Here is a 27,998-nt window from a genome sequence, read left to right as displayed (position 1 = left end):
CATTTCAAACCTCAATTCAGTGAAAGAATCAAGAAAAAGTCTACAAGGTCAGGATACAAAAGATATTCAGGGAGGAACTGTGAGAAGTGGGCAGAAAAAGAATGATGTATCAGGACCTGTGTAACCCAGAGAGAAGATATTAGGAAGAGAATAAGCAAATGGAAAGATGTATAATTCAAAGGAGAAAACAGAGCAGTGAAACAAGGGAATGCTTTATTACATTGCTGAGTTACAGTGATAAACCAAAGTGATATACACCTAGCTAGCTCTGAAGAAACAGAAGAATTCAAAAGAGAAGAAAAACATACAGAGTCCATAAATTATTTTGCAAGGTATAACAATATCTGATAGAAAATTTAGTACTAGGATGTTGCAATAAATAATCCAATAAATATTAACATTACAATATGGAACAGAACAACCTGAAATGGGAACATCCACTGAAGTTCATGGAGGGCAGGAAAACTAAAGCAGGGCTGGTGCTCCTCACCACTTTGGGGAGAGATGAAGAGCATAAGAAATCCATCTTCAGTATTGTAAGTGACATGAGCTCCTAAAACATGCATCAAATGAAACACCAGAGAGACAAGAAGGGCCCCTGTTCAGCAGAAAGCTCCAACCCTGCTGCCAAGGCAGGATGCCAGGGAAACAGGCAGGTCTGGTAGCTGAGCAGAGCTGGCCTCACCCCGTGCCTGCAGGGATGCTTCCCCAGCCATCAGCAACATTTATTTTTCATCTAACCTCAATGAGCAGGAAGCAATACCCAAAACAGGCAGGATAATTTGTTCCACTAAGACACAGAAGATTTGCTCCACGAGTGCTAAAGGATTAGACTCCTAAATTACCTGATTTAATTTTCATTTTACCAAGAAAAAAAAAATCAGGCACTTCAGTGGAAATAAAGCAGTGAATTTCAGTCTCCTGAATGTTTTGAGGAAAGGTTTTCAAGCTGAGAGGATGACTTGGAAGGACCTAAACAGTTACACCTGGGGAAACCCTTCAGGGTTTTCTTTTATCATCATCAAGCTCCTGTGTTTTATTTACAAATTTCTGAATATCAGAAGAACTGTCAAATATGACTTAGATTAATAGAACATATATGCTTCCCATGCTTGTGAAACATTATAACCTCACTAAACATTTTTCTAGGCATTAATGTTGGGAGACATTGTGTCCTGTGTGTTATTCTGGAGCTCATGGTGTTATGTGAAAATGACACAAAGCTACAGAAAAACACCCAGAGCAAGGAATAGTCTTCAGAAAAATAACAATTAAAGCATTAAGGAATATTGCATCAGTATTTTCAATCAAACACAGCCATCAGGTGACATACTTATATAGATATATGTGTAAAACCAACTTGTGCTTTGTGGAACAAAACCGAAGATGCAAATCAGGAATCTTCCTGAAGCTTTGTCATTTGTTTTGTAAATTTTCCAATCCATTTTCTCAGAGTTAAGGCAGGAAAAAAAAATAGCTGGGATAAAGAACAATGAACCTAAACCAATGCATGTTTAATCTCAGCTTAAAGAAAACAATTTAAAACTCATTTTGAGAAACATGGAGGTGTTGCCCAAGTTTTACCTTGTATGTCAAGCTGATTTGATATTTAACATTCAAAGTAAACCAAACAGTGCAAACAAGCTTCCTCTAGAACTAGAGATGAAAATGGATAGAAGCTTATTGATTCAACAAAACTACCATTTTAGTACAAAGTTCAGCTTTAAACTTCCACCAGAATAACTGCCATGGGAAAAAGGTTACTTATTTAAAACTTTCACAAGGATGTTTTTGTGGGTGATGGGAGATGATGGTGAGCTGGAGTCACACACAAATGGTGAGCTCTGGTTTTATGAAACAGGGAAGGAGGGAGGGAGGAAAATCCAAACCACCACACATGAGAAAACGCCTTTTCTTTATGAGAATTTTCTTCTGATTACTTGACATATCTCGACCAAACTAGCTGAGACGTGTTCTGTATCATAAACAAGCTCTCAAATGTCTTGCAGTTCACCTTGAACTATTTCCCTCAAACTCCTTGAGCAGCTTGAAATCAAGGAAGGAAATGCTGTGAACTTGGTAAAGTTTCCAAGAGAAGGAGTTTAAGTTTGATTCTACTAGATCTGTTAAACTATTCTATTATTCTGAATTCTCTGCTACGAGCTTTACCTCCAACAGCCAAAAACCAAAGAACCCCAAGACCAAAGCACAAGTCCTGCTGGAGATCCCAGGACTCAGAGCTACAGCAGAGCCTGTAAATTGCTCTGGCCAGCACAAGAATGAAAACTCATTTCATATCCTGAATCACTACATGCTTTCACACAGGAATTATTATTTATAATGACATTCCCCAAGCTGGTTGCTTAACTATGAGGCTACAGGAGTACCTGAACAGGGTAGAGACATAAGCAGACAATTTGATTTTCACTGCAGCACTCTCAAAATCTCTTTTCTGGGTACTGATTACACAGACAAAGAAATGCTTCCTCCCAGACATGTGGTTTCAGATGGAAATATTGCAGAATGCTTTACAAAAACCCTGTCTCCCACAGATTATTTCAAATTCAAACTGTGTGTTCCAAGCATTGATTCACTCTGTTCTTCAATTTTCAAGCAAAATATTGTTTATATAAAAGGAGAATAGTCAATGTATGCATACATACACACTTACATATGCACCCTCTGTTTTAAAAGCCTTGCTCAGAGAAATGAAGCAAATTGAAACACTGCAGCAAATGTAAAATAACTTGGGAATTACTAAATTTCTTGTCTTTTCTGCATAAAAGTGACATAAGTGGGAGACACTGGATCCATGTGCACTTGAGTAACTTGGCAGATCCTGGCTGTAGGCTTTGTGTCTGACACACAATCTCACAGCCCTCCCTCTCAGATGTTCTCTAAGTGCAGACAAATGTCCATTGTAATAGAGCTCACCCAAACTCAGCTAGCAGGGACTGCAGCAGCCCCTCCCTGACACAGGTCATGGTTACAGGGAGTTCATGGCCCTCACTTTCCAATAGCAAATTTCATTTTTTATATATATATAAATATATATATAATATATATAAAAGCAAATATATATATAAATAGCAACTTGCATTTTAAGAGTTTGACTTCACCAGGATTTCCTACATTAAACAAGAACAACAACAAAAAAAAAACAACCCCCAAAAACTCAGCTAGGCATTCCAATGGAACTCCATCTATTATGGTCGCTATCATGTTTATTATTTAAGAGATCTCAAATCTATGAATCAAGGTTACACATTCAGCTCTTGGTTTAAGGAGCTAGGAAATTTTCTTCACTTTCTTAATGCTTTTGAGTTTAAAAACAGGGAATTTGTTTCTTGACCTGCATTGCAGGGCAGGGCAGAAATCTTTTAAAGGAATTGCAGTACAGGAAAAGCATTCCTGATCATGTGTGAGGGTCTCACCAAAACCTGATGCCAAAACTCAGGGATGCTGGTAATTAGCATCCATCACACAGGTTATTTCAGATCATGCCAGATGATCTCATCAAGCCCAGAAAGCTGAGAGTAAAGCTGAGTCAAGAACTCATTTTCTATTAGTGAGAAAGAATCAACTCTCCTGATGAAAAGCTCTTGGCCAACCTAAAATCTGTCAAACCAGCTCCAGGGGAGAAATGTCTGTGTAACTTCAGAGCCTGTGCTTAACCTTTAATCATTTGCTTGCAGTCTTCATTTTCCCAGGCTTACACCTCACTCTTCCCTTTCCTGGAGGTGACTTGTTTATTCCTGAAATAATGAGAAATGCACGTTTTGATACTGCACAGAAAGGACTGAAATAGCAACTCATGCCTTTGCTTGATCTGCATTGTTCTCTTTATGGTTTGTTGCTTCGTTTTAAAATGAAAAGTGCTGAAAACTAAGGTTGCAACAAAAAGTTTATAGAACAAAGTTTAACCCAAAATTCTCTCCCAGAATAATTATAGCAATATTACAGTTTAATTATAGACAATATTGTAGAAATCCTTGTTTTTTCCAGGGATCAACTGCTCCAGCAAAGAAGAGGGCAACTAGGGGCAGCCAGAGTAAAAGGACACTCCAGGTGGATGAAGATTAGGAAAACAGATTGTAACTAGGTTATGTGAAAATCCTGAACCACATCTCATTAGGTATTTTTCCTTCTGAATTAAAGGAATAAAATCCATTCTGATAAGTAACACCCTGTTGTTCACAAAATACATGATTTTGTCTGATTAAAGTGGACTAATTTTCTGAGATGAAAGGAAACTTGTGAATGAGCCACAGAAGGCATTTTGAAACCACAAAAAATAAATCAGATGCAGCTGGTAATGAGATTGCGCTGTACTGATTTCTGTAATGCCAGAGCTGAACTTTCCTGGGAGACCACAGTGTTTACACTCCTTTACCATTAATAACACAAGAGAACCCTGTGTTAAAATCAGACAGTTAAAAAGTCACATGCAAGGCACAAAACAATTCCATTTTAGAAGCTCAGCTGCCAATCAAGACACATTTTTTCAATGCACACTCCTGAATTTCCTCTGAATATTTTCTGTATAGTTCAAACACCTCCCTGGCCATGAGATTAACTCACAGGCTGCCAGGCAGTTGGCAATGCCTGAGGACACAGACAAGTAATTATTTTATGTTGGCATTTCAAGCAAGAATCTCAATGCCCTGGTAAGCACAGCAACTTTGTCCAGCACAGTTCCTTCAAATTCAAGCAGCCCTTTTCAGGTTTTGGGAAAAGTTGTGTTCCTCAGAAAAATCAGATTTTATTGCTTAAGTTTGTTTTGGTTGGGAAATATAAAGACCACATAGAATAAAAATGGAAGAAGATTAATCCTTATAGTCAGGCAAAGGAGAAAGTTCCCTGTTCTCACCCACATCCTTGCTGACATTGTCTGAGTGCCAGCAGCAGCAGCTCCATGGCTTTGTTGGATGTGACAATGTCTCACCTGCAGGTACCATCAAGAGCTCTCAAAGCAAATCTCCGAGACAAGCTCAGGGTTATGAATCAGTCTCATATCTAGATAAATACTTTCCTGTGTCTATTAAACGTAATTGTTATCAGCAGAGAGTACATGCTTATATCAAGTTATACTGATATTTCATTAGTAAAGATTTCCTTTAGCCTGAAATATTTCTGGCTTTATAATTTAAAAATCTTTGACATTTAAATATTCTAGAAAGCAAAAAAAATAATGATGAAATGCAGCAAAATTTGCTGTTACTTTGACCTAAGCCAAATTTACTAACAAAAAAAAAAAAAAATCAAGATATTTCAATTCCACATCTACAGAATGGTTAAAACATGGATTAAGAGCTGTAACAGTCACTTCAAATACATGACCTCTACAAAAAGGTAAAGGACCATGGTTTTGTCTCTGCCAAACAGAACTGACTGCTGTTATGGTTAGTACTTGTCATTTCATGGGGTTTTTCCTAATCTGCAGGACCTTGGTGTATTTAACTTACAACCTCTCCCCACTTTTTAAAGCCTGTGAATATTTGGCTGTGCCTAAACTGAACACAGAGGGGGGTAAAAAAGCAGCTCAATTTGCAAGTGTCACAAAGTTCACACTGTCACTTTCTTCATATTCTTAGTCTTATTCTTTCTACTGCACTAATTCTATCAACACCACTCAGAAATAGCTGTGCAAATGAAGCTGCCTGTGGTAGCAGAGGAAAGCAAAGCAGGCAGAATATCAGCAAAACACATGAAATAAATAATACAGTGCAGCCTTGTGTTCTCTCTCAGCAAGTGGACACCAGGACTTTAATCTGTTCTCACAAAATCTCCATAAAGTCTGGGTTTGCAGCTCTGTAAAGTCACTCTCATTTCCAGAAATCCTCTTGTGCCCCCACTTCCCCAGAAGAGCAATGGCCAATGAGCTGGATTACCATAAATTCAGCAATCAAATTTACACAGCTCTGGAGATGCAAGTAAAATGAGTATTGTATCTTCATTTCCTTTGTGGCACTTTATCAACCTCTTCCTCTGCTGATGGTAGAAGTCAATAAAATCCTATTAACACTAAGATGTTGTATTAAGTTTGACAGTTTACAAATTGCAGGGGTTTTCATTTCAAATATGAGCAGCTTGAGATACTCTGGAGTTCCACTGTATAAAATTGTTAAAGTTGGAATAAAGTAGATAAAATAATTTGGGGGTATTTTTTTCCTCTCCTTTTAAAGGCAGCAGCAGAAGGAAAATCAAACATGAAAAATAACCTTATAAGCCTTCCTGAGAGATTAACATTAGTCTAACCAGGAAGACCAGAAGAATCACAACAGATCTATATTTTGAGTAAAGCATTCACCTTGCTATGGACTCCATGGGCTCTGCACCAGGCTCTGCTGCTCTCTCTAATCACAAGTAACTACCTTTGCAAAATGAGCACCACATCCTCAGAGAAAAAGGCTTAAAGTAACTGAGCACTTTAATAGGTAAATAAATAGAGATACCAGCAGCAGGGATGGAGTTGGCACCTGCAGAAACAACAATCAAAGGTGTGGCTGACCAGCTGGCAAATGAATTAGGAATTATGCCAGAACAAACTTAGGGGTAAATTTAAAGCTATTCCTGCCACTGGGCAAATTGCCATAATTTCTGCACTTATCCACCCAGCAATTTAAATTCCCATTAAATAATATTTGAGGAAAACAAACATCAGTCCCAGTTGGTGCTGTTGTTCCAGTTTTTTCAAAGATGAAAAGTGTTCTCTCAGAGAAGAGCACATCAGTAAAAAGCATTTAAGCAAAGTCTAGTAACATTTCCTAAATAAGAGATGTAAACGCAAAGCAGGTGACTGGAAATTTGAGAGAAGGAAGAAAAAAAACTTCTTTCTTTTGCTTTGTTTTTTTTTTAAAGGCATGTCCCTTTTAAGTAGAATTGCAAAGCCTGTCAAAAACTTCCTAGTCACTGAACTCAAGGATAGGGATTCTCCCAATTAAATAATTCATTAAATCAGGAAAGCATCACTCAGACACTCCAGTCAGAAAATAACACAGGGTTTGTATCTGCAGCCTTTTTAATACCAACAATTCCAAACAGCACCGAGCTTGTGGCTATACATAGATTCCTCAGATCACCACTCTCACTGCAGAAGACAGTCTTGGACTGCTCACAAGACAGAGTGGGAGGCTTTATTTTGAAGCAAACATTGCCTCCAGTAAAGGATGTTTGCACACAGCAATAACTTGCCAGTGTTTAAGGCCAGGAGCATTCATAACACCCACTTATAAACATTCAAATATATCTTTTTTCTTTTTTTTTTTATTTTTTTTTGCCTGTGAACTATACATCATGGCAGGAAAAAAACCCAACAACTTCTGCTTCAAGTAATTTTGTCCAGCTATTACAGCAGGTGGATCATATTGAGCCATCTATCCATCACCCTGCCTGCAGAACACACCCACACTCACAGCCCCCCAAATTTCCATGGGCACCCCAAAGGTGCTTCCCTGGTATCTGAGGCTGCCTGGCCTCCCTGTGCTGTCCTTGAGCTCAGGGGAGAAGGACAGAGTGGCAGAATTGTGTGAATTCAGCACCACAGTTCATTTATTGGCACAATAATTTCGCTGGTTTAAGTGGTTGGGAGTTCAATCTTGCCGGCTTAAATTTCACCTTAAGCAGCAGAACAAAAAGATGTCTCTCTACAGTGCTTAGGGAAAATAATCTGCTGGTCAAGGTAGAATTGAAGGTAGAATTTCAGGGGGGAAAACTGAACAATACATTTAAGCGTTCATGTTATTTACTTGTTTGTAATGCATGACCTCCCTAAGTGCCAATTAAAGCTTAGAGTAGGCCAAGTGACACCTTCACACAGCCAACCCTAAAACCAGCCACAGTGGAAGGCAGGATTTGGAAATAAAACTCCAAAGCCCAGGAAAACAATATCTGAAAGGCTTTCTTCCCAAAACATTGGTTGTGATTTGTACTGGGTCACCTCATCAGACCTTTGCATTCAAAGCTACACATTCAGTGTGTCAGATGTGAACCACAGCACCTCAGACACAGGGTATATTTTAGCACCTGGTTCATACAGAGAATAGATTGTTTTAAGTGCCCAAACATCTGAAGAAAGGAAGGGATTTTAATATTTCTCCCCAGCCAAACTGAAATAATTATATGCTGTCAAGTCAGCAGTGAAATATGAACACAGAGCACAGGACAAACCTCTCTGCCTTGTTGTGATACTGTTATGAGTGATGCATTTTTAACCTTATATCAGGAGACAACATCTCAACATCCTTTGGTATTTTACTGTCTTGCTGACTAACAAAATAAAGCATGTGAACCCTTTTTATTTTCAGGTTCATCAGTTTTATATTCCTATTTACTTGCCATACATTTTAAATCTGATGATACCCAACACCGGCAGCTCCAAGTATGCTGTTTTTAAGAGATACCAGCTGACTGTCTTTGATTTCATAAAAGCCTATTTTCAAAGTATTAGCTGTCTACACCTGTATTTTTTTTAATACACAGTGTAAAAGTGAAAAGAGAGGCAAAGCAGATGGAAAATGCAATTACAGATTCTTCTCTAAACAGGGGAACCACCCCATGGTGGCCTTGCAAGAGTTGATTTTGTACACTCTGCTAGACCAGGCCCCAGATTCCTTGCTGCTTATATACCACACATTTTATTAGAATTTAAGAGGAATTTGTTTATTCAAGCAATCTCCAGCCTGCCCTTATTAGATCAATTTGTTCTACAAGAACCTATATTGTGTTGGAATCCTTGATTTCATCTCCTCCATATAATGACAAGAATGTCTTAGAAATGCAGGCCTTTAAAAGGGAAGTTCTCTGAAACATAACAGAAAATATTTATGTTTACATCTGCCTGCCTTAATTTCTCGAGGTTTTTCCACCAAGACATTTCTCCTAAAGCAGCAGAACTCATTTGTTAAGTCTTTGACTTCCTCAGCCCCTCATGCATTCCCTGATTCAGCAGGAACACTGTCAAACACCTGGTGCTTTGCTGCTCCTGAGTAGCCCAATTATCACTTGGATTGCATCAAAATTAGGTTCTTTTTCAAGAGGCTCAGCTGCCCTCTCTTGAGATTTTCATGCTCAGACTGTGGATCTCAAACAAGGGGTGTTGTACAATCTAAAGCAAATTTGCTCTGTCTCTTTTCATCCCTCCCAGGCTCACAACACGGTAAGAGACAAATGGAAGTGAAGGTGTGAGGAGCCAAAACAGCAGAGACAGAAATCCAGTCCCAAACCCAAGGGACAGCAGGGCAGCTCTCAAACAGGTGAGCAGGGTGCAGGAGACCTCAGTCCAGGTACCCTTCACACCTGAGGTGCCCAGCACACACCTGATGATCTGAACATCCTTCAACAAACTCCAAATATCAATCAGGCCAATTTATGCAGAAAACAGACACTCCCAACCAAACCTGCAGCACTTTTGAAGAACTTCCATCAGATGGGCAGGACCACTTCACTGAGGGAGTTGGGTGAAATGACAAAGCATCCAGTTTAACACAATATATGTTCTTGACCAAAATTTTATATTAAACTGACATATTAAATTGAACTCTTTAAGAGAATAATAAAAGATCAGGTCACAGTACTGAGAAAAATCATTTCATAGTAAACCAAACACAGACAATGCATTTGAGGCATTGCTAGAAAGCAGTAAATACATGTGCTGCTCCCTCTGAGAAGTGCAGTTTGCTATTGCACTAATCTGATGCTTTCCTTGTGAATTAAGTTGTCCTCTTTAGAACTCAAGGTCAATAAAACTCTTCTCTAAGTATTGAGGAACCAGAACATTTCCTCATTAAAAAACAACCAACCAAAAACATTGTCTCTTCAATCTGAAGAGTTCAGCCTAACTTGAGTATTACAGAGTGAGTGAGGCACGGGGAGAGTGGCCCTGATTCTCTCCAGAAGAGTCAAGGTAAGCAAAGGTTAATCAATTATCTAGAATGAAAGCAACCTTGGGTTCTACAAACCACAGATTGGATTTTTCACGTAGAAACACTTCTCTTAGTCACAGTAACAAAAAAGTACCTGGGAAATACACCCACAATAGAATAAAAATAATATTCATAAGAAAACCCAATACTTAAGAAAACTTAGTTTATAATTTAACGCAATGTTACAAACAGTTAGAACTTCATTCTTCTACTAAATAGTGGAAGTTTTCTGCTTCCAAACTCCTTCCCAACTGAGAACAGGAAAAACAAACCAACCAACCCTGGATGGAGGAACATCTTACATTAGTAAAATTGGCTATTCAAGCAAAGTTTAAGCAAAAATTCAGGACTTTTCCAGTGCCTATTTAGGAGTCCATTTCTACTTTGGAGGGTACTTCAAGAGCATTTAACATAATAATGCAAAGTAAAATGAGCATCAGATCTGCTGCTCAGTAAAGCCACCAGCCACAGCAAGTTTCTGCTTATTGACAGCATTTTTACAGCACTGACCAGGATTAAAAAGGCACCTCTTGTTATAAAAGAACATCTCTGCTTTCAACCTCTATTCCCAGATGTTTACACTATCTGTTCAAAGACCTATTAGATCTAAACTCTTTGATATATGACCAGCTAGTTCTGCACAGCTTTTTGTTAACTGAGATCTAAACCCAGCAGGGAAAAGGACAAATCAGTTCTTTTATCAAATGTTTTCACTATCAATTCACTATGAACAGAAATGTTCTTTGCTTGTTTTTTCAGCACTCTAGTAGATCATGAGTTTAGAAGGACGAGTGGAAAAGGACAAAATTCGCCTCTTTACTAATGTATTTTTAAATGTATTATTTCTGAAACAAATATGAATAATTTTAGTTTTGAATAAAGATTCCAGTGGAAAGTTCTGGATATACACCCTGAATGCAATTACTTATTTCTCCCCTCAAACAGCACTGCAGTGGGTGCCAGTCTGTTCACACTGAAGAAAATTCTGATACTCCTCATGCCAAATATTTAATTTTAAATACTGAGAAAAAACCTTCAGATTAGTTCACTTATATAAGCAATGCAAAGCACGTTAAATCAGGAATTAGTGAATAAAATACATCTAACAAATCTTAGTTCATTTATTGAATGAGAGAACGTTTCTCTTGCAAAACCCAAGAACACAACCCAAACCACAAACAAAACAAGCAAATTAAGACTTGAATTAAATTAAACACTTGAATCTTTCAAACCAAAGGCCAAATTATGTTCAGGAGCTATGCAGAGCTGAAGAGGGTTCTAACAATACACACAGAGTAATAAATACTTATCACTGACAGTGTGAAAACAGACACTGACCAAAATAAGTTTTTTTGCTACATTAAGCTTAAAAAATTTTCAGAATAAATTTGAAATTTTTTTTAATGAAGTTGAGTTCTGAAAGCAAACAGAGCACTTAACATTGATTGCTCATCTTGTCAATAATGTTAAACCACATCCACAAACCAGCATTTAAAGCTGCATTATTTCTTCAGGAAAGTTCTCACACAGATCTCTCTCCATCTCTGCTCTGCATTGTAATTGAGCAGAGGTCTACAAACTAAACGATGCATGAATGTGTATAGATTCAAAGTTCAATTTCTTCAATCAAAAATCCAAAAAGCACTGCCAAAGAAGGAGGGAAAAAAAAACCAGCAAAAAGGAAAAACAGCATCTGCTGATATTAAACTCTGACTTTGCCACTCTGAACAGAATTACAAAACCTCATGTAATGACAGAATAATTAGGCATCCATAAAGCAATCATTGGAACATTGTCAAAAGTCGAGTCTTTGGGAAAAAAAAAAATGAAAAAAAGATACAAATATCAGCACTTTCCCCAGCATTCCCTAAGTCTGGGCTTTTTGCTTCCCCTGACTGACTGCAATCAATGAGTCAGCTGCAATGGGTCGAACACAACTGGGATAAAATGGCACCTTATGAAGTAAGTGCCTCCATAGATCGCCCCAAATGAGTCATAAAGCCATTCATCAATATCCCACCTCGAGCAGCACGGCCCAGGCAGGAGGGGAGTGCTGGGAGCAGCAAAGCTCACTCTGGGATTCCATTTGCAGCCCATAAATCAGGATTTCTTACATCCCCTGCCACCATTAAGTGAGGAATGAGAACCTCCACTATCATTAGTCGACAGCTAACAAGGCATTAACATTTTCATTAACAGTGTTGACAAATCCAAATCGATTTTAAAAGCTCATTTGCATCATACCCAAAAATTGTGAAGTAGAAGGGAACAGCCTGACAACTTGATTATATGCTATAGCTCAAATTTTTGTTTTTCTGCTTATGTATAGCTGTGAAGTGCACATCACATCTGGTTATGTCCTGGTGCCCTCAGATATTCAGTTTGCAGCTGCTGTATCAAGGCTCCTGTGCACACAGAGGTGATGATCTTTGGGCGTTTGGTTTGTGAGACACCACAGCCTGAGCTCTCATCTCACCTGCACTGTGCCAGAGACAGCCACTGGATCCTCTCCCACTTTGCCTCCTGACCTTTTTTGATAGGCAGATCTTTTTTCCTGGAATTAGGAAGGGTCATTCCCAAAAGAGGCTCAGCAGCATCCAAAAGGAAAGCCTATAATGTACACTAGACACTGATGGTTTTCTTTGAATTCCAATACATTATCTGCTATTACTTTCAAATTTCATTCAAAACCCTTCAGCCAAATTAAGCACTGCTACAGAGAATTAGAATAAAATTCATTCTGTAATTGACAGCCTCTAAAATGGACTAATTAAATTATGCTTCAATATTCCAGATTTGGTACATAAATACAGTTAACATTTCTTTTTGCAAAAAATATACAGTTAATATTTCTTTTTGGTATGATAGAGAGTAAGCAATTTTGAGAACCAGATTCACATGAGTATGTATCCAGAAGAAGAAAAATATTAGACAGTTTCAAATGCACCTTAACAGCAAAACACATAACATTTATTGTAGTCATTAAGGAGAATGCTGTTTTCAGTTACACATTTTGGTTTTAGTGGCAGTTATATGCATTGGCCAAGATGATTTTTTAATTTTAAGTAACAAGAACCTATTAGAAGAAAAATAGAAGGTAAAAAAAAGAATCATTCTGGAGTTGGGTGTGCTGTGCACAGCCTCCATGAGCTACTTCCATTTCTCTCTCTAGAGGAAAAAACAAACAGGGATCAGTGCTGCCTTCACCCAGTTCCACCTGTAATCACAGATCTTAAAAATGAAAGCAAAACTGCTACTAATGAAGTGGCTTTGAATTAGACACTACTTGTCCAGAACAACTGCTCCAAAATTGATCCCCCATGAATTCATCTTTGCAGTCTGAGCGAACATGCTTTGCCTTTCTGGCAGCAGGGAGATGAAAAGCAAGCAGTCCATGATGTGCAAAAGCTGGTATTTTCCTCTCACTGAATAAAAATCCTCTCAGACTGACTTGTCTGGCTCCACTGACAGTGACAAGCAAGGGTTTATTTCTGCTGCCTTGCAGAGCACACACAACTCTGGGGCTGTTCCATAACCTCTGTCCTTCAAGATGGACAAGTCCTTCTCCAGAGTGCAAAACAGGACAAAAAATAAAAACCCAAAGCCACAAAACCCAACAAAACAGAAACACAAGCAAAAAAACCCATGAAAAGTGGGTTTAAAATACACCAGCAGCACAACATAGTGTTTGAAAATACTTTAGAGGATCAATGTCAAAATCAATGTCCTTGATAAACATTAAGTATTAATTTAAAGTTTCTGATGTTTTAATATTCCTAAAAGTCACACTAGGAATTCTCTTTCAAGATCCAGACAGTTCTACCAGAACTGGCCAGTCTTGAAGCGTTTGCTTTTTAATACTGGCTTCCTAATTCTGTCAGTTTACAAGCTCTCTTTCCAAAAATTACTTTCATAACAAAATCTTAGAAATGTGAATTTTCTATTTGCCAATTCCTCTGCACCAGGAAACCTCACATACAATGATATTTTAATAACTTCCATGCCTTCCCTTGCATCTCCATAATTACAACAACCAGGATCCTGACTAAGCTGAGACAAATAACATTTGTTAAGAGAGGCTTTGCAGCCTGGGCTGTTTTTGTCCCTGGCCATGGCAGGAAAGCTGCTGCTAATGCTGTTCCATGGGCAGCAAATTGCCCGAGGCACAGGCAGGCCCAGCACAGGCTCCGTGCTGGGTTTGCTTAGGCTCTGATCAATATGTTCTGTGCATCTTGTCTGTATTGGAGCTCTCCTTATTACAGCCTCAATTGATCCTCCGAGCAACAGCAGAGATTGTGCTCCGTGGCTAGAGCAGATGTTGTTCTGACCTCCACCCACCAGCTCAGAGAGTTGTCTGTCTGCCTTCCATGAAGAAAAATATTCCAATAAAGAAAAATATCCAGGCCCACATCGTGCCCTTGAACAATGGATGCTGCATTTGTTACACAAAAGTTTCTGCTAAAGCTCTCTATTTTATTTTAAAAAAAATCTCAACACCCACATCAACACCCACCATGAAAATCACAGTAAACTACTCATTCCTAAGAATTTTAGAAACATATCCTTGACTTTTAAAAACTTTAAATTCACAAAAAAGAGCACAGCAAATTCTAGAAGGCAACACTACAGCAAAACAAAGAATCCATTTTCTGAGATCGCTGTAAGCTGTAGATTAACACATAATGCCACCATTTACCAATACCACAGATTTATACTGGCCCAAGAAATCTCCTGTCATTTGAATTAATTGTTATCTTTAACATTAAGCCAGCACAAAAAACAGAAATAAACCCACCAAATAATAAACGAAAATTTAAAACCACCAAAACCTTCTTCGGAGTACAAGGAAATCTGATAAACATAGGAAAAAAACCCTCTCAAGTAGGAGATACAAAAGATCCTTAAGATAGCAGTGATAAAGGAAATGGAGGTACAAAGCAAGAATTGTGATCTGAAAGGATGGGATATTGCTTTTGAGAATATCTGATATAAGGAAGCCCAAGGGGATGTATTGATATATCAAATATTTGTTATACTTGGAAACTACTTAATAGGTTAACCCGAGTGCTGAGAAAGCTGAAGGGCAGATAGAAAACACTAAACTCACCCCCACATACACATAAAAAGCAGGAGAACTTCTGGGCAAATAACTCTGACAATGCAGGGTTCTGCAGGACAGAACCCTGCATCTCATTAAAAAATAAGAATAAAAGCATCATAGAGATAAAATTAGGGGAAAAAACCACCTAGCTCCTTCATCCTAATGGGTATTGACATTATATTCTTTTCTCATGTATTTTGATCTGTCTCATATTGATCCCCAGGTCTCAGCCTTGCAGGTTCTGGAGTACAGGGCAGCTGATGGAAAGAACCAGAGCATTTTCCTTGGTGTCTCTGCCAGGGACAAGTCTGGGAAGGGTCTGCTCCTATTACCAGGACCCTGGACCAAAAGTGAAACAGGAACAGCTACAAACTTGGTTCTTGGAGAATTTTTCAGCAAATAAAACAAGGAAAATCTCATGGACCATCAGATTGGCAGAAAGCAAAATTGTGGGCTTTGCACAGTAACCTGCCTATGGTCCTATCCACACCCATACCTGTGCTTAGAGGCTGGAGAGGGGAGAAAAATGTTCCTCCTCTGCTTTCTCTGTATGTTTAAACCACAAATCTTTTGTGCAAACCTCATCAGACCATGAAGACATGCAGCTAGACATTACTGAATACCAGAATAATCAATTTGGAATTAATGTCCTATCAGGATTTCAGGACATACTGTGCTATTAGAACATTACAATAATTTTAGAGAAAAATCTCTACATTTTGTTTGTGATCAAGGAAAGTGTTGGTTTTGAATTCAGGCAGCTCACAACAGCTGTGCAGCAGCATCTGTAATCCTGCCAGGGCAAGTATGAAAGTGTCTGGATATTGGAGGATTCCTTTTTGTTTGGTATTTTAAATTTCACCTTTTTCCCCTCCACCTATCCAACAGTCAAGCACTATAAAACCAATGGAACAGGAAATATTATTGGAAATATTATTTTAGGATCAAGATGTCTCACCAGAAATGGAAGAAAAGCCAGCAGTGCAATGAGTACAATGTAAGTAACAAAGTCTTCCTCCACTCCCCCTGTGCTTACACTTTATTTTTCATTCCTGGACAGCTACAGAAGTTTCATGGAGCCCTCAGCTACTGCATTATCAGCAAAGCAAAATGAAATAAACTGCTACAATTGCTTGTCACTCCTGTCATTTCTCCGTCCTATTAAGTAGCTCTGTGATTCATCCAAGTGGGCTGGAGCTGGGATCAGGATGTGAAAAATAGCCTTGTCTTCAGCTTAAGATATTTCTTGTGTTTATAGGTAACGAGATCCAGGCTCCATCTCTGGAACACACATGTTACTCCTCATTAAATTTGAAAGGGAATGTCTGTAATTTCATTCTGTTCCCTCTTCAGGTGTAGGTGTAGATGATCTTATTCACTCCAGTGGAGGGTTGAAGAAAGAAGTACAGAAGATAAATACATAGCTGAAGACATGGCAGGAGTGATAGGCAATAATTATAGAGCCTGATGGGATGTTTGTCACTTTTCTTGCCTTGTTTAATGTTGCTACAAAGACATAAATGCATTTTTTCCTCTCCACAACACATTCTGAGAATTGATGCTTGCTAAAGACCAGATGCATTTTGATTTAATGAAACCAAAAGATTGGAAAAATGAGTGAAAAATCTTCATTCTTAATCTCTTTCACTAAGCAAAGAGAATAATAAAAAACCCAATGAGTTTTTAAAAAGGCAAAAAACAAAAACAAATAAACAGATTCAAGAGAACTTTAAAATACCTATTTCTATACTTTTTGCAATGTAAAATTCACACATTTCATGTTCCTGAAGCTTTGCCAGGACAGACTCCAGGAAGAGCATGGGAAATGTTTGTAGATGAAGGAACAAACCCAGGGGGCAGCCAGGGCCTGGATTAGAGGGAGAGCTGGATTAGAAAATAAATTCCTAAAAACACAAGGATCTGCCTTGCATTTTGACACCCCTCTGTGGTCAGTTTAAAAGGTTTTCATTCACACTTCCGCCTAGACAAGGGAATTTTCCCCTAAGACATTACAAACTCTCATGCTGTGGAAATCTTGCCACCAAGTCCCTGCAATTATCTCCATCCTTTAATCGCCTGTGCTGTCCCCAGAGTCCCTTTTTTGTGTTCCTTGGGCCCCTTGACCTGCCCATTCCCCTTTAATCCCTTTGGGACAGCCCTGCTCCTCAAAACCCAAGGCAGAGTCCAGGGAAGGGAAGGGCTGGAGGCTCCCCATGTATCACGTTTTAAATAACTCTGATAATAAGCAAGATGAGATATGCCTGGGAAAAACTTGATAATATTATAATAATTTATACATCCTATTTCTACACACCTACTGTTTTAGATATCGAATATATTAAATACTATAAATGCAATCTATTCTCAGGATTTCAAAAGGCATTAACTTGATATTTCTATTTTTTTGTTCAAAGGACAGATGGTGTTTTCCAGCTGAGGGTCAAGAAGGGGAAAAATTTCTTTACAGAGAAAATGGAGGAGGAACTCCCAGATAAATACTTATTATTTTCTTGTCAAGTGCTATCATTGTCCTGCCTACAAAGTAGTGGAGCAGCACTGAAGTGGCATTTTATGATAAAATAAGAACTAAAATAATAATTGATACAAGATGGGATGTATTCTCATGCTCTGTTACAAGATCTGGCAATTCAAAGACTCTACTTCAAACTTTTAACAGTTCTTGAAACAAACACTGTATATACTTAATTATCAGGGAATTAGTAATGAAAAACAAAGGGTTTTTTCTATTTAAACTTTCAAATTTAGAGGATGCACTAAGTAAAAGAGATCATACATAATTTAATGTAATTTAGGAAGCAAATTAAAATATAATTTCATTCCTCCATCTAATAACACTGCTCTTTCAAGCTCTGGGGATGTTGTTTAAGCCAAAGATGGTGGTTTCCTTGACAATTCTAGGTAGGAATAGATACCCTTAAAAGAAATGAATAGAATAAAAGGGCATGAATAAGCAGGATTTACTAAATTAGGGGTTCAGGAAATTACAAGAGATCCCTGAAGAAGACTTAATATTGAAGTCACATATTAAAATGAAGAATAAAATGAAGGTTAATCCTGATAATGAAGCTCTTGAACACAGAGAAAATGTCATTATTCAACATGTTAACACAGGCAGAGGTGGGGTGAGAATTGGATGCCTTGGGACAGTCAATGGGATTTGTTGGTTTTCATCTGCTGCTCTTTAGGGCTGATGGAAATGATGGAAAACTGCTCCGGGCCAGTGGCTGCTGGGGTGGCAGGGAATTCCCAGCAAAACGGGATGGCAGAGTCCAACAGACCAGCCAAAGGCTCCCTCAGAGCACCCTGGGAAGCTGGTCTGCCTTTAGGACAAAGCTGAAATTCATTTTCAAGTTGTTAAAAGCCACAACTCTGATGTGACAAACTTCATCCCATTACCCTGCCATGCAGCTGAGCTTGAGGAGACCAATATTGACAATTTCGGCAACAGGGAAACAGCTTCACACCAGACTGGAATTTTTTTCAGTCAGAGCAAAATCTGAGAAGGAAAACTCACTTCTAAAAGCTGGAGATTTGGTTTATTTTGCTATAACAATGCTTAATTCCACACTTCCCCCTGCCCTAAGCATAAACGTGGGAAACTGAAAGCAAAAGACTTTCTGAGCTAAAACTGGCTGAACTCATTTTCCAAGCTGAATGTTTTAGAATCAGGATGGAAGGAGCAAACCTGATGCACAGAGAACACCTAAAACAGAAATATAAAGTCCATTACTTGACAGGGTTCAGTCAAACCCCATTGTGAGAGATTCTCCTTGGCATATTGCAGGAGATTTCCATGCTGCCCTTCTGTGCTCTTACCAACGCGTTAGAAATGTTTCAGATAAGCCTTCAGCTGCTCAAAGCTTTTGTACATTGAACCTTTCTCCTAGAGAGTATTTAAAACATACAATGAAATTATTTAGTGAAAGACTTGAGGTTTCTTATCCTATTTTTATTGGATAGATGACTGCATGTCTAAAGCTTGGCTCATATTCGCCCTGAAAAGCTGTTTATATGTGAAGGCAGGAATTGGATAATACTTCTTAGGCTGTGTGGTTTGTGCATGCAGCAGTGTTACAGACAAAAATAAAGGTAGGGTTTTAGGTTTCTGGTTTGAATTGCTGCACTAAGTCTCTCTGCAGCTTTTCCTTACTATTTCACCTGGAGAAATACTTACTTTATATTTTTCCAGTCTCTTTAAAATGTAAAAGATTTCAAAAGCCATTGACAACTTGGTAGTTACGTCCCCAATTATCAAATCTTTAAGATACACTCACACACATGTATATAGATTATTACAAAAGTGATTTCACTGTTACCACTGTCAAATGAAGAACATATTCCTGCTGCAGGATGACATAATGTCTGCTTGCTTTTCAGACACTCTAACCTTAAAGGTAATAATAAAAAGCCTGTCAAATATTTCAACCATCTTTTGGCCTTCAACACTCCTGTTAGCTGTCACAGCAATTTAGCTCTTGTATGTTCTAAATAATACAAAACACTAACAGAACCCTATCAGCAGGGAAATCACTTTGGTGCCTTTTATTTCCTTTTTACAGCATCTCTGTACCTAAGAAATGTCTTCTTTTCTCTGATGAAAGTCATTCACCATTGTTTCAGTGAGAAACCTTAATTAAGAACCTCTCTGTTGCAACAATACTCTGCAGAAGCAGGGAAGAACATTCCCACGTCCTAAAAGCCTCCACAATTGTCATCCTCAGAGACTGTGATATTGAGGGACTGGCATCTTTCCCTTAGCATGGCTATTAAATGGATTTGTCCAGAGACAGCTTATATTTAGAATATTTCAACTTTCAGGATCTGAAGGCATTCCCACATATTTCTTTTACAAGCCACATTTCAGACCAGTAGCTTGAAAAGTAAACAGAGGACTTTTGCAATATTGCAAGCACTGTTCCCTCAAAATTTCCTCAGCCTTCTATAGTTTAGTAACACAAAAGTAAAAGAAACAAGTGGCTCTTGAGAAGCTACTGAAGAGAATTAAGAAGGAGGTAGAAAAGGCTGCTCACTGATCTGTCTAATGAAACCACAAATTAAAAGTAGAGTGTGGGCTAAAACACAACTTCTGGCTTTCCTTACTAAGAGTAAGAAAAACAAACTTGGGTGTTTTGCTCCACAAAGTGAGGAGAAATGAGCAAAGCTGCATCTTTTCATCCCTGCTCCTGAATTCTGTCCTTGAATGAAATAATTTCCAAAGTCTGACAGAAGAAACACTCAGCAGGGATGAGGTTGTTAATGCCTTCCATCAGCTTTGCTGCCCTTCCACAAACTCAACAGATCCTTCTAACCAGAATTTTCGAATTCCATGAGGTAGTACAGTAACATTTCTCAACCAAAATATTTCATACCTCAGTAATCAAATTCTCATACGAAGTAAGAATTAGGTATTTTGGCCATTTCACAAAACCCAACAAAACACAGGTCACAATGGCAGGTGACCTTCTCTAAGCCAGCATCACAGAATCACACTCAACTTCTTATTTTCCTTTATAAGCAACAGAAAAGAGCTTTTCATGGAGTTGTTGTTAAAGAGGCTTGGCTGTGCAGCTACCGCTGTTCCAGCTACAATCTCATCAGCCTGAGAGCTGCTCTTGAGACACTTCAAATGTTCCCAGTGTAAACCAGCTCTTCCCACACCTACTGCAGCTGACAAAGCCTGAACACGTGCTTAAAATCACAAGAACTACAAGAAAAAATTCATTTATGGCTGAATGTTTATATAGGAAGAATAAGTCCAGAATTTTCTGTACACTTTCTTATACACTAAGATTCACTTCCCTATTGCCTCACTGCCTAAAAAGGTGTCTATCAGAAAATATTTGGTATTTTTTTGGCTATAATCAGAACATATTTGGTATTTTATTTAGCCATATTCAGAAAATATATGGTTTTTTATTTTGCTATAATTCTGCAATAAGTCAGCATTGCTCAATTGTGCAGGCGATGAACATAAATTTCACAGTGTATTTTAACTAACAAATTTATCCACCTATTGAAATTACTGGTTAAAAAAAAATGCACAGAAATACACAAGACCTGCAATTCAATTCCCATTACTAAAATTACATTTGTTATCCACATTTTGGGAATTTCCTAATTGTTAAACAATTACCACTGCACTTACAGATACTGCTGATGCTACTGGAAGCTGATTTTTTTTCCCCCAGAATATAAACAAGTACGTATTTTACATGTACAAAAAATTTGGTTTTTCCACCCACAATTTATTTGTGCTCTGTGGGGGTGAGTAGGAACACTCTGATTTGGGTTTCTGCTTTTATTTACTTCTGGAAAAAAAGGAATATTAACTCCACCTGAACTGCTGAACACTGGGTTTGTAACACAATGTGCAATTCAAATTTGGCTCTTGGCAATGCCCTGGTCACTGCTGTATGAACAGCACTGCCTAAAGGGTTATTATTAGGGTCACATTAATTTCACAACTGCTCTGACATTAATGCACTCCTTGCTCCCTTACTTAATGTTTCCCCACATTTTATTGCTCTGAACAGAAGTCTGAAGATAACTGACTTTAATGAAGTGAATGACAGGGTGTCAAACTCTCATTTCTGTATGTACAGATGTAAAACCCAATTCCCATCTCCCCATATATACTGTGCTGATCCAGCTATCCAGAACTCTTAAAATAGCATTAATTTGCATGCAGAGCAGCTCTAAAGACCTCTCTTATTTTCACAATAAGGTAAAACAACTTAATGCAAATCTAGATTGATCTGTCGATTTAAATACATAATAAAATACATATTGTGGACATGTATTCGGCACATGGTGCTTCTGAGACTTCTCTGTGCCCTTTTTTTTTTTTTTTTTTGTTATCAGTTTGCAGCTAAGCAATGTGCTTTATGCTCTCAGCAAACATTTCAGTGCTTTGGTTTCTCTAGGGGGAATTTGTTCAGCTGAACTCTGGTCATGCCCACACTGGCCAGAGCTGGCTCATTCTGCACAGCCTGGCCTCAAGCACAGGTCACACAGGGTTTGGCCACATTCTCAGTGCTGATTCTGCTCTGGAGTCCCCAAAACACAATATTTCTGGGGTGGCTCTCAGATGAGAACACTTGCAGGGGTTGCAGGTTACCACTTTGAGAAGTTTCATGTTGGCTCTGCCATGTGCAGGTTCATCTCAGGGATTTGGCTGATCTGGAAATAAACCAGCAGTAGTGTAGAGCCTGAGAGTCAAATTCACAGCCTGGGCAGAGTTACATGGTCTGGGTTTGGGAAACCAGGGAGCAGACAGTCAAAGCAATACTGCAGCTTGGAATAATCCTGATTTTGGAAAAGCCAGGGAGGAACAGACAGTCAAAGACAGCACAGCACTTTGGAACCCTGATATCAACAAAAAGTCTTTAAGAGCAGTGCCACCCTTTCCTCAATGATCTCCCAAGCTAGACACTGATTATAGACAAAACCAGCCTTAAAAATACAGCAATCCTCTAAGGGAACCTGAACAAGGGTCTCTGCTCCCACAAGTACACCAGATGTTCTGATAGAGACTATTTCTCCTGTCCAGCCCATGACCTTTAGATGATAACATCAAAGTCCCCCTGGAATGATTCAGCTCCTCACAGGACACCTCAGCCTCCAATCTTTGTTTAGGTGACAAGAGGGTATTGGGCAGAACTGTTTATTTTAGCCTTTGCTTTAACCTTTCCCCTGCTCAGTGCTATGTGAAAACAGAGCTTTTCCCATATTTATCCTGCTGGTTTGTGTTGTGTTAGTGCAGGAATGTATTTCTGCACAACACCCTTAAGAGTGTTGTTCCCAGGCTGTGCCTTAGTCCAGAGCAAGCACTTTGGGGAGGTGATGATGAAAATGTCAAGGGAAGAACAGAAAACTTGAAGGTACAAAAACACCACAGTCCTTGAGGAACAGGTAAGTCACAGACATCTTAAACACTGCAGGGCAGAAATACAGAATTAAAAGGATTGAGGTTTAAGGATATTTTTCAAGCACAAGGAACAAGATGCTGACAAAGGAGAAAACAATTTTTCTGAAGGACAACAAGAGATGTTTACTGCTGATGAAGATACACCTTAAAATAAACTTTAAACAAGGAAGATGTGCAACAAAACAACTGCAGTTAGTCAAGTTCAGTTTATGCGAGCACCAAGAGCTCCAAGCCCTTCAATCCTTTTCAATGCCCAATCTCTAACACCTCCAAAATGAGATCCCTTGCTAGCAGTGGGATCCATAGCATCCCACAGGAACTCAGAGGACTCATTTTCTAAGAGTTAAAAACTGCTATGGTCATCAGCATAGAAATAAAAACAGCATTAATAAACCCAGTGCTCCGAAAACAAGTAGCACCTGAAAAAATGCCATGTTTTTAAAACTATGGAAATTCACTTTCTTTTGATCTTTTATCTTCCTACTTCACCTGTTTTTAAGGGTTTGTTTCGTCAGGTTTTTAACTTCAGGGTGTGCTTGGGTTCGTGCTTTTTTCTGCAGCCTTGACAGCCAGATATTCACCTGGAAAGGAAGCTGTGATTTATAGGCATTAAATGACTCCTGGAGGTAAACCCTTAGGAGCATCACCAATTATTGCAAGACAAGAGCTGAGAGCCTCTAGTAGTAAACATCTATTTCTACCCTAACTCATATAACAGATCTACAGCAAATTCCTTCATTTTCTCTTCCTCTGAGAAAAGCTGTTTGCTTTGTGTTGCAGAAGTTGCTAGAGAGGTAGATCAGAAGAGATAATGTAAAATGCTTGCAAAACTTTAAACATTCCCTTCATTCATGTTCCTGGCTCCACTATTCATTTGTTAGAAAAACTTTAGTGCACAGATAAGGAAGGAATGTTTTTGGATGTGCTAGAAAATATTCTAACTCTAAGTATGGAGTTGCTTTTTTAAGCAAACTTCATGCTATTATCCTACTTCTAATTGGAATAAAAATAAAACATGCAACATAGGTAACCAATCTAGTCAAATATTCCCAACTCAGTTTCAAAAATGTACTTTTAACCAATAACTACTGACTCTAAAATGTATGGGAAATACTGCAAGCCACTTTTGTGAGCAGAAATGGAACACAAAGACAGTTACTTGTCAGGAATTATTTTTCCACACATACTGGCATGTATTTAAAAAAATCCTTTACCCGCTGTGCAGCACCCAGAGAGTGAAAAGACAAAGAGGTTAAAGATGGCCTTGGAGCATCTTTTGTAAAAGACCTGCCATTGATGGCTAAAAAAGCCTAAAGCAAAATACAGAGACATTTTCCTCAGGGTGTAAGAATTTAGCTGGAAAGGGTTTTCTAAGATTGGAGCTGGGTCAGTGTAATCTTCAACAAAAACTGAGGACAAATTTGAAGTGAATCGTGGCAGAAGAGTGAAATGTTGTCATAAAACCAACCTAGGGAAGAAAAGATTCCAGACAGAGGCAAGTTTTATCTGTGTGCAGTTATTAGGGATGTGTTTTAGACATTCTGAGGGTGGGAGGCAGGGTAAGTGCCTTGCTGAAATCCAGGCACAAAGAACCATAAACCTCAGGGCAAGATCTGGCCACGTCAATAACTTTCCTTGAGCTAGGACTTGGTTAAACTTGCTATAATTTTCTGTAGAGACAAAGAAGAACTAAAGAAAACAACAGGAGTAAGAACTTGTAATTGAAGCTGAGAAAAAATACAAGCCAGATATTGGTGAACAGAAGTTATCCTTAAACAGATTTTATGTTGATTAAGGAAATGTATTATTTGATTGAATCCTTAACAGCAGTCACAGTTAACTGATTAAAGTGAACAAATTAGATTTATACACCTCTCACAACCTCTTTTTTTCCTTTTTTAATGGGGAAGAGGCAGAATCTCAAAATGCCTCATTCATCCCCCACCAAACTCAGGAATGGAATCAAAAATTACAAGTTATTCCTCTTCTCCCAAATGGCACAGTTCAAATTTTAGGGAGAGCCTCTGATCCTTTCGTGTTGCAGGATTAAACTAATTTAAAATCTTCAAGAGAAGTGTCTGGTGGAGAAGCTCCGAAATCTCAGAGCTGCACATTCAGTCCATGACAGCACTAAAAGATTAAAATTTAAAATTGAGAAGACCTACAGTACAAAGTGTGCACATTTATCTGTGGGCATTATTTAAAAGCCTGTTTGAAGCCAACTGATGACTTTCCAGTTAATTTGATGAGCTTTAGAGTAGGACACATGAACATGATACAATAAACAATTTATACAGTTACTGTCACACCTGTCAGTAGAATGAGACTTCAACAGTTTCTTCCTGTAGCTCAAACCCAATCAGGCCAGTTATAAGAAATCTTAAAACAATCCAAATAGAGACAATCTTGTACAGATGAAGACTTGTACCCTCTACAAGATGCTGTGTTTTAAAAAAAGTATTAATATTGAGCTTTTGATGTAGGTGCTGTCCTGATTTTATGCTAATTAACAGAACAGCTTTTGCTGATAAAATTAGGTCAATTATATTTAATTGGATCCATTAAACCAACTATAATCTTATTAATAATTTGTAGACCTGAGTTGTCAGATTTTTCTACATCTTAAGGTTCCTTGGTTTTGTTTCATTGCCTCACCTCCCATCCTGCAATCCTGCTTAAAAAATAAACTTATCTGCCAATATCTCTTTTGAAGTTTCACCATTCACATGTTATGAAAATTCTACAAATTTCCATTTTGGTTTCCATTTCATAGCATGTAGCTGTGCTCAGATAAATGGAATTCTGCCAGCAGTTGGCCCCAGATTTTTCAAAATGCCCTCACATTGGTACAAAATTATACCTATGCAAAGTTATCAGGAATTCAAGCATTGTAGTTCATAAACAGGAAAAGTTTCTTCTGAACAACTTCATTTTTGTCAGGTTATTTAAATTCAGCTCAAGTATGGGGCCATACATCACATGGCAATTGGTTACTCAGAAATTACCTGCCTTTTAACAAAAAGACATTTTTGATTGTTTGTATGTTAGTTGTGATGCCCAGACAGTTAAATCTGCCCGACTCAATGCTTTTCCAAAGACAACTTGCATGTTTTTGTTAAACACATATTTTAGATGATAATAAATTAAAGTTATTCCCAAAAGTTCTGCTACATTCCATTCCTTATTAAAAGCTCACAAATGTAACTTCCCAAAAACATTGCATATATGAGGTACATGATTTAGTTTCAGAGTATGTTTATATTACATTTCTAGCTCATAATTTGATTTTTTCAGCAGCTTTTCTCAAATTGATGTGACCTTACAGTGTACACAGTAAAAATGATCTAATTTAAAAAGCTCTAAGTAAGTTTCAATTGCTTTTTTTTTTCCTAATCAACCAACCATTAAAATTAGAAAATTTGGGAATTTTTTAAATGCGAAGATATAAGGGTAGAGCTTTATAAAGTATCTGGATATTGATATCAATTCCTCCTATGGGCCCCTCCCAAGAATGGAGCTTGTCCATACTTGTCCATAACTGTCTCGTATTATGGGTAATATCTCCTGTACCTCTCAATGGATAATATTTCATTTGGATAATTATCCTATTTAAGGTATTTAGAAAAAGTTTTGGTCATAACTCTTTAAGATTTTCAAAACAAATGCTTAGACCATTCCATAGATAGACAAGATATTCAGAAATGTTCATACTTATTTTGCAAGGTTTTTTTCACTTTTTCTCCTCTTCCACAGCATCTTGTTAAGAAATAACAGTTATTTGAGGGCTTTGAGTTCCACACTTAAATTACCCAGACCACAGGGAGAGGAAGGTTGGGGATTTTTTTAGTTACAATTATACCCTTATAAACTGATTTGAAGCATTGATATTCCTTCTTAGCAGTTATCAGCTTGACCTCTAATGAATAGAACAGATTTATGGGAAACTCATTTAGGAGTCAGGTTATGACTTTGGTGATTCACACTGGCTGATAATTAACAGCATGTACTGAGCAATTCATGAGAGCTCTAAAAATTGAACTTCTGCACTGTAAACTGGAGGGTACTACAGGGACAAGGGGGTTTGGGTTGGATTTGCTGTTTGCTGGTCACAGGAATAACAGGAGAGAGGTGTGATCAGTCAGGCTGTACCTTGAGTTTTCCTCATACATATCATTATTCTTGTATGTAAGCACATAGAAACACAAGAGTGGAAATAGAAGCAAGCACAGCTTATTACAGATTTATGGACTGTTTTCCCTAATTTTCCACATCAGACTTGGCTACCTACCCACCACATCCCCTAGATGTCACCCAGGATCTTATTTTTTCATTGCCTACAAATATCCCTTGACACAAGGGAGCTTTTGCTCACCTTTCTGAATAGAAACTTGCTAAGAAAAATGTAACAAGATACGAAAACAAAAGGTTCCTGGTTGGATGCTGTTCCCCATGCTAACAACACATGACCTTTTGCAAAAGGCCTTCAGTGACTGCTTCTTTCCAACAGCAATGTTTCACTGTGTTTCAATATTTGAACTGGAATAAGAATTGTCCTTTTGCTGAGGATGAAGTGAAAATTGGGACTTAGGTTTCAGTTCAGTGTTTGCCTCAGTTTCCCAAAAGTCCGTCAGGTTTCTGCACTGTCCAAGACCTTTCACTCAGCTCAGGTTTCAGGTTTGTCCCTCAGGGGAGCTCTCCTTGCTCCTCGGGCTGAAGTTTCTACTTTTATCTGCAATTTGAAATGGAAACTTCACAAGGGTGACCCCAAACCAGCTCAAACCCTGCACACTCCAGCTGGACACTCCCAACTGAGCAGAGCCCAGGATTTTCACCAGAGGCTTTGATTTTTCTCTACTGCATCCTTTCCTCAATCCTGCAAGTAAAAATAAATACCTCTACTTTTAGCAATGCAAATACAGAGTTGGTGGCATCCCATGTGGCAGCAGTGAACAGATTACAAGACAGGCTGAAAGGGAAAATTTCAGTTTCCCTGAAAATTGATCAGCTGAACACTAGAAACTGTACA

Source organism: Melozone crissalis, unplaced genomic scaffold, assembly GCF_028551555.1.
Source record: "Melozone crissalis strain CALT ecotype California unplaced genomic scaffold, PUWL_Pcris_2 ptg000017l_1, whole genome shotgun sequence".
Lineage (NCBI taxonomy): Eukaryota > Metazoa > Chordata > Aves > Passeriformes > Passerellidae > Melozone > Melozone crissalis.
The sequence above is the reverse complement of the archived record's forward strand: the minus strand, read 5'-3'. Positions refer to the sequence as shown.